The 14037-nt window shown below is 36.1% G+C and overlaps 1 protein-coding gene across 1 annotated transcript in view; it reads left to right on the top strand.

Moving 5' to 3' along the window:
• The window catches only part of homer (protein), a 497710-nt gene that overhangs the window by 174119 nt on the left and 309554 nt on the right, over nucleotides 1-14037 (top strand). The gene's annotated exons all lie outside the window — the stretch shown is intronic.

Genomic DNA, 14037 nt, shown 5'->3' with positions numbered 1-14037 from the left:
TCTTTTCAACAAAATGGGATTTCATATGTATATATGTACAGTATGTATGTATGTATGTATGTATGTATGTATGTATGTATGTATGTATGTATGTATGTATGTATGTATGAATTTATTTATTTATTTATTTACACTGCAAGTGGACAAGCACCCAGTGGCGTGGTACAAACAATATAAACAATACACAATACAATTAGATACACAATACAATTAATGCAATTATATACACAATACAATAAGAATACACAATAATTACAATTAATAACATAAAGTAACCTAATTAATAAGTGAACCTAATTTTACATTAGAACATTACCGAAAATGTAATATATCGACTTGGTTTATAACCTGTAACACCGATAAAAGTATTAAAATGTAATAGTGGTTTATAATAAGGTACAAAGTACGGTATATCCTACTCACATGTCAAATAACAAGCAGTACTATGAATTTATACATTTTAAGGAAAGTAGTACTACTACGAGTAGCGTTTAAAAAGTTCGCGGCCTGACACACAGATGGGATTGAAAACTTGTCAACAATAGAGTGCCTATATCAACAATCATATATCAACAATCCCACCATATCCACGATATGATGTTGAATGACAGTCGACTGAAATGCGGGAAATTAGCGATGTTATGGATATCTCAACTGAAGGGTGCGCCACATCATAGTTAATGTTATGTTTTATTTAACTACGCTCGCAACTGCTGAGGTTATATCAGCGTCGCCGGATGTGCCGGAATTTTGTCCCGCAGGCGTTCTTTTACATGCCAGTAAATCTACTGATATGAGCCTGTCGCATTTAAGCACAGTTAAATGACATCGACCTGGCCCGGGATCGAACCTGCAACCTTGGGCATAGAAGGCCAGCGCTATACCAACTCGCCAACCAGGTCGACTCATCATAGTTAATGTCTTGGGCATACCCAAGGTCTCCTCAAGGCGGGTTCCGCATTTGTTAACACCGGAAAAAAAAACACGTTCAATGTCAAATTTCGAGGGATTGTCTGGCTCGATTCGAGAAAAATACGCCCGATGTTTTAGGCGGTTTGTGACCACTGATGAAATCTGGATCCATTACTACATACTAAGGACAAAACAGCAGTCGAAATAATGGAAGGATAGTGATTCTCCGCTTCTAAGAAAGCAAAAGCTGTTCAACCGGCTGGGAAAGTCATGGTGTCCGTGTTTTGGGATTCGAAGGGGATAATCATGATTGACTATCTAGCAAAAGGGAGAACAATAGCCGAAGAGTATTATTCAAATCTCCTACATCATTTGAAAGGGAAAATTCGCGAGAAGATGCGGGTATGGCCAAGAAGAAAGTGTTGTTCCATCACGACAACGCACCTGCTCACACGTCTGCAATCGCGGTTGCTAAACTACATGAACTACAGTTCCAGTAATTATTGCCGCACCTGCCTACTCATCAGCCCTCAGGCTTCGGCCACAGTGCAAGCGGCAGGCGGCGCGGCGCGTTGAGTGGCGGCGTGGATGAATCACAAACGCATGTTAGCAAATGCAGCTGGCCATAGTACGAGCGGAGAGGCATTTTGGAGGGGAAGTTGGTTCAAGGACAACGCTAGACGCCGCTGGTCGCTCGCTCTTGTTTGAGATTTTAGCGGCGCCGCTCACAATTGCAAGTATGAATTGTCAAGAAATGAGAAAGAAGTTATCATTTAAGAAGTGAAACCCGAATATTCCTGTGGAATAATTGGGAGAAGAACTTCAAAAACCTCTCCATGACGAGGAATATGTAGGAAGACATTTTACTGAACGCGAATAATATTTTTATAATATGTCGTGTGATTATTATTATTATTATTATTATTATTATTATTATTATTATTATTATTATTATTATTATTATTATTATTATTATTAATCATACTTCGTAGAATATTGTCGGGATAAACACTCAGTAGAGCGTACAATATTAAACATATTCCAGCTCCGAAATAAAGGTACAATTATATGATTTAAATATTTCTGTTCTTACGATTAACGATCGTTAAAGCAAATAAATACCGGTAGGATTAAAACTATTAGGTCAAAATTAATTATTTACAATCTCATACAAGAAATTGGCACTTCTGTTATGAAAAAACATAACTACAAATTATAATGTTATATTAAATCTGCGACTGATTGAAATAATCAGTGAAGTTATCCTTATTTGTATATCAAATTCACTGCAACTATTATTCTTGCGATCTGAGTTCTAATGAGTTTGCACATCATTTCTGTAAATTTGTAAAGTCGTTTCATGATAATGCAGATCATTCTTTGTCGCAATCTTTTCTCAAATGGAAGATTACAATATGTGCTGGCTCTTTTCACATTTGTGTCTATATTTCTATCGTGAATCACCACTTAGCACGCAATATTCCGAAAGCACATTCCACGTGTTATTTTTCGAACACTAGAGAAACGTTGATTACCATACTTTTCGTCGTTTGTTACGAAGCAATTAGGGAACCACAATGTTCGTAGTAATCACTGACTACTTTATTTAATTTTTCTTTATTTGGTTATGGTATACTGTAAATTCTTTAATCGATTCATTTTAGATTACCTCACACGTTTGTCTTGCCATTACAATTGCTGTAAATTTTCCTACCCTGAAGGAAAATGCCAGTGATCGCAATGATGTCCCTGTGGTTATAAACCTACAAGAAAGAGTAATGTTAGAAATTTACCTTAAATTTTTCTTCATTTTAACGTAGTAGAAGACTTAATATTAGAATATATTAATATTTTAGTCACTAATTCATTAAATATTCATTATTTCATTCTATTTCAGAAGACGTGGCAAAAATAAGTGGTAGAATTTAAAATATAAATTTGAGAAGGAACTCCAGAAGCTCCCAAAGATACGAAGCGGTTCCGAAGCTCTTGAATCGCTACATCGTTATGGACGTTTTTCGACCTGACGATGTTTATGAAGGACGTCGTCCTTTCTGATAGGACTGTAGGAAATCTTTCCTTCCAGGAGATCCCATCGACTCCAAACAGTCCTGATTTGGGAGAAAGTAAAGACAATTATCAACGATGATAACGTATCACTACAGACGAATGTCTTGGAGTACCTCAACACCAAAGCCAAGGGCTCGAATATAAATCTAAATTATTTAAATATATATCACTTATATAAAAATATATTTATGTTACATCTTTTTATCAATAATTGGTTATTTAAAATAGGACCTTATATATATATATATATATATATATATATATATATATATATATATACACTATAATACAAATAAATAATTGATGCTGAAACTAGAGTAGTTCGATATCCTGTTAATAAAGCAACGGCAAGAGAGCATATTTTCAGTGGTACGGAGCACAATTTTAATGTCTCTTTTGCCGCATATGAAAAGTATTATTATAAGTGCAGTGGAAAAATTAAAATTGCACAGCACACAATTGTAAGAAGTTTTAAATGCAATAAACCAAAATGAAAAATATTGAAAACTGCTCATTTCTAATGTTAAATTTTCGTAAGTATAAACAGGTATTTTTTTGCCATGTAAGATGCAGCCCATGCAATTATTCGTAATGAATGAGACTTAATTCCGTCAACACAAAAATTTAAGGATTCGTAGGACTATTTTTATTTTATTTAATTTATATGCAGTATAGCCTACCTGCATCATTGTTCGCAGAATGCATGATCCTGTGTCTTTAACTTAAAATAATTGTATCTTAATATAATGATTAGCCATGATGGCTTGCTTCTGTAGTCGCTCCTTATTTTTATTTATAAAATAGTCGAAAGTCGTAATAGGCATGCGAGTATACTTCAAATATCTATCTGGAAATGTCCCTAATTCTCCATACAAATGATGAAATTCTCAGAGTTTCACGTCTCTTATGAAATGGATGAACATAAAATTCTCTTCCATTCCTATTTTAAGCTGTTCTTTCTAGATAAGAATTGCCTAAAAGCAAACACTGTCATGATCTCATCTCCACGCCACGCCACGCCGCTCACCAACTCTGCGCTATTTGGCCACACCAACGCTCTTTCCTCCCCACTCCTCAATTTTTCGAGAGCGGTACCGCGCCGCTCGACGCTTCCACTGTGGCCGCAGCCTCAGGCTTCGGCCACAGTGCAGGCGGAGCGGTGCGTTGAGTGGCAGCGTGGATCAATCACAAACGCGTGTTAGCAAATGCAGCTGGCCATTGTGTGAGCGGAGCGGCATTTTGGAGGGGAAGTTGGTTCAAGGACAACGCTACACACCGCTGGCCGCTCACTTTTGTTTGAGATTTTAGCGGCGCCGCTCACAATTGCAAGTTATGAATTGTCAAGAAATGAGAAAGAAGTTCTCATTTAAGAAGTGAAAACCCGAAAATTCCTGTGAAATGACAGGGAGAAGAACTTCAAAAACCTCTCCATGATGAGGAATATGTAGAAAGACGTTTTACTGAACGCGAATAGTTTTATAATATGTCGTGTGGTTATTATTATTATTATTATTATTATTATTATTATTATTATTATTATTATTATTATTACCACCATCATGCTTCTTACAATACTGTCGGTATAAACACTCAGTACTGCGTACAGTATTAAACATACTCCAATTCCGAAATAAAGGTATAATTTACGATTTAAATGTTTCTATTGTTACGATTAATCAATATTAATGCGAAGAAATACAGGTACGATTAAAACTATTAGGTCAAAACTAATTATTTACAATCTCATACAAGAATGTTGACACTTTTGTTATGAAAAAGCACAATCTTATTAAGTACAAATTATAACATTATATTAACATCTGCAACTGATTGAAATAATCCGTGAAGTTATCCTTATTTGTCTAGCAAATTCACAGCAACTATTATTCCTGCGATCTGAGTTTTAATGAGTTTGCACATCATCAGTTTCTGTCAATTGTAAAGCCGTTTCATGATAATGCATATCATTGTTTGTCGCAATCTTTTTTTCAAATGGAAGATAATATGTGATGGCTTTTTTTCACACTTGTGTCAATATTTCTCTTCATGAATCGCCACTTAGCACGCAAAATTCCGAAAGCACATTCCACATATTATTTTTCGAACACTAGATAAACGTTAATTAAATTTTTCCTTCTAGGCGTTAATTCTCTCACTAGATATTGCCTCATAAGATAAAGTTTTAGAGGGTAGGCTTCATCTCCAATAAGTAATAGTGATACCTTTACATATGAGTTCGATAGTTCAGGCACTTTGAACCTGTTGGTTCCCAGCAAACTGAGAAGTGTGAAAGTTGTGAAAATGCCTCAATCACTCTGCTTTCCTCTTCCCATCAAATCAAATATATATATTTTTTGCCTGCGCCGGCAATACTCTGTAGCAATACTATGTAAATTAAAATAGCTGGAACCGAATTTATCATCTTTATCTGACCATGCTTTTTGTCGTTCATAGTAATCACTAACCACTTTGTTTAATATTTCTTTATTTGGTTATGGTATAAATTCTAAAATTGAGAAGGAACTCCAGAAGCTTTCAAAGATACGAAGCGGTTCCGAAGCTCTTGAACCGCTACACCGTTATGGGCATTTTTCGACCTGACGATGTTCATGAAGGACTTCCTCCTTTCTGGAGGACTGTAGGAAATCATTTCTTTCAGGAGATCCCATCGACTCCAAACAGCCCTGATCTGGGGGGAAAGAAAAGACAATTGTCACCGATGATAACGTGTCACTTCAGACTAATATGTCTTCGAATGCCTCAACACTAAAGCCAAGGGCTCGAAAACGCAAATCAGACTTGTTGACGACGAGAAGTCGATATCCTGTTAATAAAGTAACGGCAAGAGAGCATTTCAGTAGTTCGGAGCACAATTTTTAATGTCTTTTCTGCCGCATATGAAAAGCAAATATAAGTGCAGTGGAAAAATTAAAATTGCACAGCACACTATTGTAAGAAGTTTTAAATGCAATAAACCAATATGAATAAAATGAAAAATATTGAAAACTGTTCATTTCTAATGTTAAATTTTCGTAATTGTAAACATGTATTTTTTTTGGCATGTAATTATTTGTAATGAATGCGATTTAATTCTATCATCATAAAAATTTAAGGATTCATATAATTATTCCTATTTAATTTAATTTATATGCAGTAGGTATAGCATCCTGCATCATTGATCGAAGAATGCATGATCCTGTGTCTTTAACTTTAAAATAATTTTATCTTAATGTAATGAGCAGCCACTGTGCAATAGTGATAAATCTCCGAAATTTGATGGCTTGCTTCTGTAGTCACTCCTTATTTTTATTTAGAAAATAGTCGGAAGTTGTAATAGGCATGTGACTATACCCCAAATATCTATCTGGAAATGTCCCTAATTCTCCATACGAACGATGAAATTCTCAGAGGTTCACATCTCTTACTAAATGGATGAACATAAAATTCTCTTCCTTTCCTATTTTAAGCATTTCTTTCTAGGTAAGAATTGCCTAAAAGCAAACACTGCCATGATCTCATCTCTACGCCACGCCGCGCCGCTCACCGACTCTGTTGCTATATGGCCACACCAACGCTCTTTCCTCTCCACTCCTCAATTTTTCGAGAGCGGTACCGCGCCGCTCGATGCTTCCACTGTGGCCGCAGCCTTAGACTTCTTTCTTTTCCCAAATCTCAAAACTCACTTGGTTGGGAAGAAATTTTCGTCAACTGAAGAGGTTATCGCAGCAGCAGCAGGAGGCTTTTTTTTTTTTTTGGCAGATCTCGAGGAGTCTTTGTACAATGAGTGTATAGCAGCATTAGCCTACAGCACTGGTGGACCAAGTGTGTGAATCTCATGTGGAATTATATTGAATAAAGATTGTTTCAGAATAATCCTAGTTTAATTCCTATGTAAGTCTATGAAATTTTAAAATAACCTCGTATTTTGTGCATATTCGCATGTGCGTGATAGAGAAATCATTATAAGTAGTGACCAAAAATTTTTAAGAAAAAGTGATTCGGAGTTTGTTCTGTTTTGTATCTGGCAAGAAACGGTATCTTAGAGTTACTGTATATTGTTTTGCTTCATCTACAGAAAAGTAAGTTTTTTTTAGAATAAAACAATATTATATATTTTGATTACACAATTTTTAACATTATATCACTTCGGAATATGTATTATATATTTTTTATTTTAGTAGGTTATTTTACGACGCTTTATCAATAACTTAGGTTATTTAGCGTCTGAATGAGATGAAGATGATAATGCCGGTGAAATGAGTCCGGGGTCCAGCACCAAAAGTTACCCAGCATTTGCTCATCTTGGGTTGAAGGAAAACCCCGGAAAAAACCTCAACCAAGTAACTTGCCCCGACCGGGAATCGAACCCGGGCCACCTGGTTTCGTGGCCAGACGCGCTGACCGTTACTCCACAGGTTTGGACTGTATTATATATATTTCGCATGTTAAGTATTATAGTACCTGGTTAACTAGTTTTAGCCTGTTATTGGCCATTTTCAGAACTGGTTGGTGTTGGTCTTGGCGCCTTTTGTTTGTGTTTCCTGTGAGGGTGTGTTTGTGTAGTGTAATATGGAGTCAAAGAGTGTGTTCTGAAATTAATTTGTGTGTTGAGAATTTTGTTTGGATGTGTTTGTGTGTGTAAATTTCAGAACATACATACTCTTTGACTCCAAATTACACTACACAATCACAATCACACTCCCACAGGAAACACAAACAAAAGGCGCCAAGACCAGCACCAATCAGTTCTGAAGATGGCCAATAACAGGCTGAAACTAGTTAACCAGGTACTGTAATATTTAACATGCGAAAGATATGTAATACATATTCCGAAAACAATATTTTTATCTTGCTCTATTTCTGTAATGACTAAGGTGACAGTACTTTAAAATAGTAATTCGCCTAGAGATTTTAAGCCCGGAAATGTCTATCTGAAAATTTTAAACTTCTTCGTGTAATTGTGTAGAAAATAACTAGTTTTTATTTAAAAAAAGTAGGCCTATATTTTTTCCTCCACATAACACCTGAGGATAATCGCTGTTTTTTATTGTTTTTCTTTTTGGGTAAAATCTTAATGTTTTTAATTGTTATTATATTTAATATATAATTTGCGGATGAACGGACCCGTAAGTAATATGAAGTCCGTCTAGTAGTTGAGAATATATTTCTGTACACAGACGGACAGGCAGACAGACGACATATCGAAAACGATTTTTCGGTATCGCAGGAATGAAAATCTCGAAACTGATTTTGCAGCATCACAGTATTTCTCTTCATGCTTTCTATCATGAGTAAGTGAGACAAAGGTGTCCATATTACAGACCATGAACACCCATAAGCTGCGTGAGGTTAAAACTTACGCTTTTCCGAGATAACAGCATTAGTAGCAATAAGGATGTCAGTTTACGTGCTTACTACCTTTATCCGCAAGAAAATATCTCTGGTAGGCTACACATTTCTGTTGCAGACTGAGTAAATTGCAGGGTCATAGTGCTGCCGGCAGGAATAGATCAATGGACAAAATCCTTGACTCCACCAAAAATTGAACACGGACCTTCCGGCGTGCAGCGCATCGTCTTAACCGCATCGCTACCGTGTGCCACGAATGAGAAAGTAAAATGAAAGTAATCCCTTTTCCAATATCGTTGATAGATAGTATTAGAGTTGTGTGAGATATTTTTTGCCATAGTGACAATCGTTTTTGATGTCACTTCAGCACAACTGGAAATACTAGTATAACTGGTAAGCTAGATGCGTTTTTTTTATTAGTAGGTATGCATTTGTGCATATGGCAGGAAGATTATTGTATAAAGATCATCAAATTATTGCAGGCTTTGTTTCATAGATAATATTCGTGACCTTGTTCTCTAATTATTCTTTTAATTAATATTTTTACTGAAATTTCTTTTGGAAAATCATATGACTTAATTTTCTTTAAGGAGATGACATCACATCATACTTGTTACTAATTTTATTTGTGTAGAACGCTGTTAATTGTAAATCATTCTCTGTTTTTGTAAACAGAATTTGGTCTTTAGTTTGTTTTATTTGTTAATTTTATTCCAAGTGTTACTGAATTTTTGCATTTCTTTTATGATTATGTTTATTAAAAAGAATTGGTATAGGCCAGGGCCATGTCTTACTCGTTTATTTGTGAGAAGAGAATCTGTTATTTCGTTATTGAACTTTGAAATATTGAAATTAATCGGCCATCCTTTTATCACTAATCATTGCCACTTCAGAAGGGAAAGCTAGTTTTGCTAGAATATCTGGAATTAGGTTCTTTCTGCAAGTCTGAAAATATGTTTCTGCAGCCTATCAATGAAATTTCTAGCTTTGACAACACCAGGAGTTTGTAATAAATTCTGAAATTGAAAAATGCTGCTTCATCTTTGTAGGGACTTTTCTTCCTTGTGACTCCAGGGATACTACATTTTTTTTTATAATGTGGTGACCACCAAGATTTAAAATCGAGCCGGTCTGGGTAGCGCAATCGATATAGCGCTGGCCTTCTGTGCTTGAGGTTGCGGGTTTGATACCCGGGCCAGGTCGATGGCACAGAAATGTGCTTAAATGCGATAGGCTCATGTCAGTAGATTTACTGGCATGTAAAAGAACTCCTGCGGGATAAAATTCCGGTACACCGGCGACGCTGATATAACCTCAGCAGTTGCGAGCGTCGTTAATTTAATTAAAAATCGAGAATTTTTTCTTTATGGATCATGTGTACCGTGAAAGCACTTTTAGAGCTAGAAGAGATAACTAATTCTGTGTAATCCAGTGATAAGTACACTCTGTCCTTTTTCCTTACAGTTCTCTTCACAACACTGAAATCCCTGTCACAAGACAGGTAGATGGGAAAATATTGATGGATTGAATCGAATCTTCCTTTCGCTACTAATGCCAACATAAGCCAAATGACACTATGATTTTTGTTCTGGTCGGCGCAGCCATCGGAGAAAAAGATAGAAATGCCGAATGATTGGACTAACATATTCGTTGATGTAACTGATAATGAATGAACACACTTCATTGGGACTCTGTTTTTTCTATTGTTTCATCGTATGTCTAAAATATGGCTTTGTCAGATTTTAAATTATGTATATTGAAAACATTGTAAGGAAGTTGGCGCAAATAGAGTATGTCTTGAATGGGGATAACTGGAAGCATCAGATTTTGCATGTAGTCAATGCAGATACCGGAAACATCACATTCTCGACACATGTTTTTCATATGGTCTATTTTCTTGTAAAACTTACCGGCTGTTCTTCTGTGAGCTATCTGCTCTGTTACTGCCACACGCTTAGTGTTGTCATTTAAGCTGGGACTTTTTATTTTTACTTTTAATTGTTCGGAGACACAACATGTATCAACTTGAGATCGAACAAATTTTAAATTGAAATTGTCATTGAATATTTTCCAGTAAAATCAATATGATACTTTCATTTCAGAGTGCCCGGACTGAAAAAATTTCCACATCTTCTTCATATTAAGATTCGGCGACAAGTATTTGTACTCTCCACTTGTGTAGTGTCCATCATTAATTGAAAAACTGTTAATGTGGTCTTCAATTAATAATGTCACCTCAGCAGGCTTTACATAGGTAGATCGCTGTTTTCTGCTCATATCTTTGGGTGATTTACCAGAACTTAGCAGGTCTCTCAGTCTTCCCTAATCTATAATCAGAGATACCACAGACAGATAAAAATGCTGATTTACTCGTACATACTTGAACGCGGCCACCAAAGTTGGACAACCAATATTTGTACGTGTGTTCTTTGGGTTTTCTCTTGTAATGTTCATTGTCTTCCGACAATCTTGGACTTTTTCTTGCAATGGGACACACTTCTATTACGCTCTGCAGATAACCGCCTTGCTCATTTCTTATTGCGAAAGTTAGGAATTTAGACTATAATTCCATCATGACTTCTAAGCTAATGTTTTGGTCATAGATTTACACTTTCATCTACAACAACAGAGCATTGCGATTAATGGTATGAATAATTATAAATATTTTTATGCTCGACCATGCCGAAATGTAGTAATTATACACCTGGTAGCAGTCCTTTATTGCATGCATTAAAGTACAGGTGTTCAGCAAATGACAAGTCAGATTGCAGGTGTTCAGCCAATGACAAGTCAGCTTTGTACCGTTATAAAACCGCAAGTATCGACTATTCTCAGATATGCAATCGAAAGAGAATTAGCGAAAAGTCACGGAGGCTGGAAATCCAATACTGTCGCAGAAGGTTATGTTCTGTTACTATAATAATTACGTTAATTGTAAATAATATTCAAATAAATTCAATTTGTCATCTCGTTTTTCAATTCTAAATCAATTTCCAGGTTATATCAGATTAATGTTCATTCTTATTCTGTGCCAAGGTCAATGACATTCGGCCTCGGAAAAAATCAATACTTTCGCGTCTGCGCACATCTCACAATTCAGGTCAGTTCGCACATAACCATAAAAAGACCTAATTTTCAATACTTTCAAGTTAGAAATATGGTCGAGCATAAAAAGTCGTATGAAACTTGCCTATAAAGGTAATTAAGACGCTCGTATGAAAATTATGAAACTCGCTTACGCTCGTTTCATAAACAATCATACTTGCGTCTTAATTACTGCCATTATAGGCTCGTTGCATAATGTGCTATAATATAACACCAGACAATAATAGTGTTTCACAATGAAATATTAATGCATATGACTTCCCTACGATCATAACCTTGTTCTCGTGGCTTAACTGTTTAAGCTTTGTAGTTTACATACAATCGGTTTTTCAGTTTATGTACTTTCTACTATTCACTCACGTTACACCTTTCCTTCGTTTAGTCGCAGTTAATTCATCACTGGCTGATGCCATTCTAACTATACTAAATTGTAACAACCATAAACAGAAAGCCTGCAGTGAATGTCTAGCAACAACGCGGGAAGAGAGAAAAAAACAGCAGAAACGTGCGCGAAATGTAGGCAACCTAACAATTTGAATAAAAATTCCCCATGTCCAGGACATGAGGGGTTTCTGCACCAAATGAAAATTTTAGCCAGTTGTTACATCCAGACAAATCGGACATGAGGGATTTTGATACCAATCAATGCGTCTATAAATAGTATAGTATTGTGACAGCGACGTGAGATTCGAACTCACGACCAGCGTCCCGCAAGAGAGAAGATCGCGCGGAGCACTTTGGGATGGCGCGCGGCGGAGAGGGGAAAGGGCCAACGCGGCGAGAGAGTGCGCGCGCATCTGGTGCTGGTAGAGAGGAGAGGGCTCTGGATTTTTCTGGAGTGCCATCTCTAGAGACGCGTGGAACTTTCGAGGCTACGTCGCTGTGGTTATAAATTAAGGACGCGAAGGAACGACAGCAGTTTTCAGTTGATTAATCAGCCAGTCAGTGAGCAAGCCAGAGCAAGCAAGCCAGTCTTGTGTACCGGAGTTCGACTCGAGTGTGCGTCCGCAACTGTATCAGCATCCGAAGGCCTGAGTTCGAGTGCAGTGGACCGCAGTTGGAGGGACCTGAGTTCGAGTGCAGTGGACCGCAGTTGGAGGGACCTGAGTTCGAGTACAGTGAACTGTCTCTGAAGGTCTGTGGTTCGAGATACTGTGAACTCGAGTGACTGAGATAGAAGAACTGTGAACTGAGAACTGATAGTTCTGATTTGTAAATAGTGCTTTGTAAATATTAGTTAAGATTAATAGTTCATTGTTGTTCGTAATAGTCCAAGTAAATTGTCATTGTCGTCGGTGGAGTTTTATAACGAATATTGTGTTGAGTGAAAATCCAATTGTTGACGAGAGCGTTTAAGGCGAATTTTAGAAAGGAATTATTGTTGTGAGGAATAAATTACATTGTTGTTATTAATAAAATTCACAGTATGAACAACGAATCTCAAAACCTGCAAAAAGTGGACATGAGGGCTTTCTACGCAAATCGATTCAAATGTTTTAAAAACCGTATCTCTGAAATCGACTTTTTTGAGTTACATCTCATCGTGTGGAAGGCGACGAATTATGGTGGAATATTTTACTCATACATAATTTGCTACCACTTATTAGATTTATACTACCATATGATTTTTTTTTCGAAATCAGTGAACAACAGGTAAGTAGGGAAGTTGAATTCGCATCTCTTTTCTAGAATTTGTTTCAGGGTAAAAATAGGTTCCGTGGTGTACTTCTGCATTTTCTAAGTCCACATTGCTCACACCTTGCAGTAAGAAGTTAGCCTGTTTTTCAATATCTGTAATCTACGCTACATATAATGTTGAACAGCTGAGAACAATATTGTCCCTGTAATTATCACAGTTATATTTGGATCCTTTTTGTAAATGTCAATCGCTAAACCAGTTCTCCAATCATTTTGTATCTCCAGTTGTCCGTGCTTGATTAACTAATTTAGGTAATTGTGTTTTCAGTTGACATCTATAGACCATTTGTTTCCAAGTCCTAGACTTTTTTTTAAATTTTCCAATACACATTGTAGTTCTTCCAGAGTTACACAGTATTATCTTCTATTTATGAGAAATAATTATCGACAGGAACTGCATTGTGCAGTACTGAATTAGAATTGAACCGTAATTTGTTATAAGGACTTATCCTATATTCTTGCGATGTTAAGGCCTAATATGAAGCTGTTTCTTGGAATTCAAACGTATAGTTTGAAATATTTTGAATCTTAATGTCTGTGAGCTTGTGATTTGTATCTCTAATGAACATACAACTAAATTTCATAAATTCATAATGAACTATAATTAATAGTTTTAGAAAACAGTGGCTTTGAAAGCAAGTAGGCTTATATGTGGGATTAATCTTTTAATTTTTTTATCATTTCCAATAAATATTGTTATTTATGCAAATTGTAATACAAGTAACTTTTATTTAATGTAGCACTGGAGTTAAGAAGATACAGATTGAAACCACATACTGCATGTTACTAATTTAATTATTGCTATTATATGGCAGATTATGAGGTGACATTCCGTTTTAATATTGGGGCGAGTTTATTCCGATGGCGGATTATAGAAAAGTATCGAATATAGAATATCGGAAT

Source organism: Periplaneta americana, chromosome 1, assembly GCF_040183065.1.
Source record: "Periplaneta americana isolate PAMFEO1 chromosome 1, P.americana_PAMFEO1_priV1, whole genome shotgun sequence".
NCBI classification, from domain to species: Eukaryota; Metazoa; Arthropoda; class Insecta; order Blattodea; family Blattidae; genus Periplaneta; species Periplaneta americana.
Note: the sequence above shows the minus strand (reverse complement) of the source record. Positions and strands in the feature narration are given on the sequence as shown.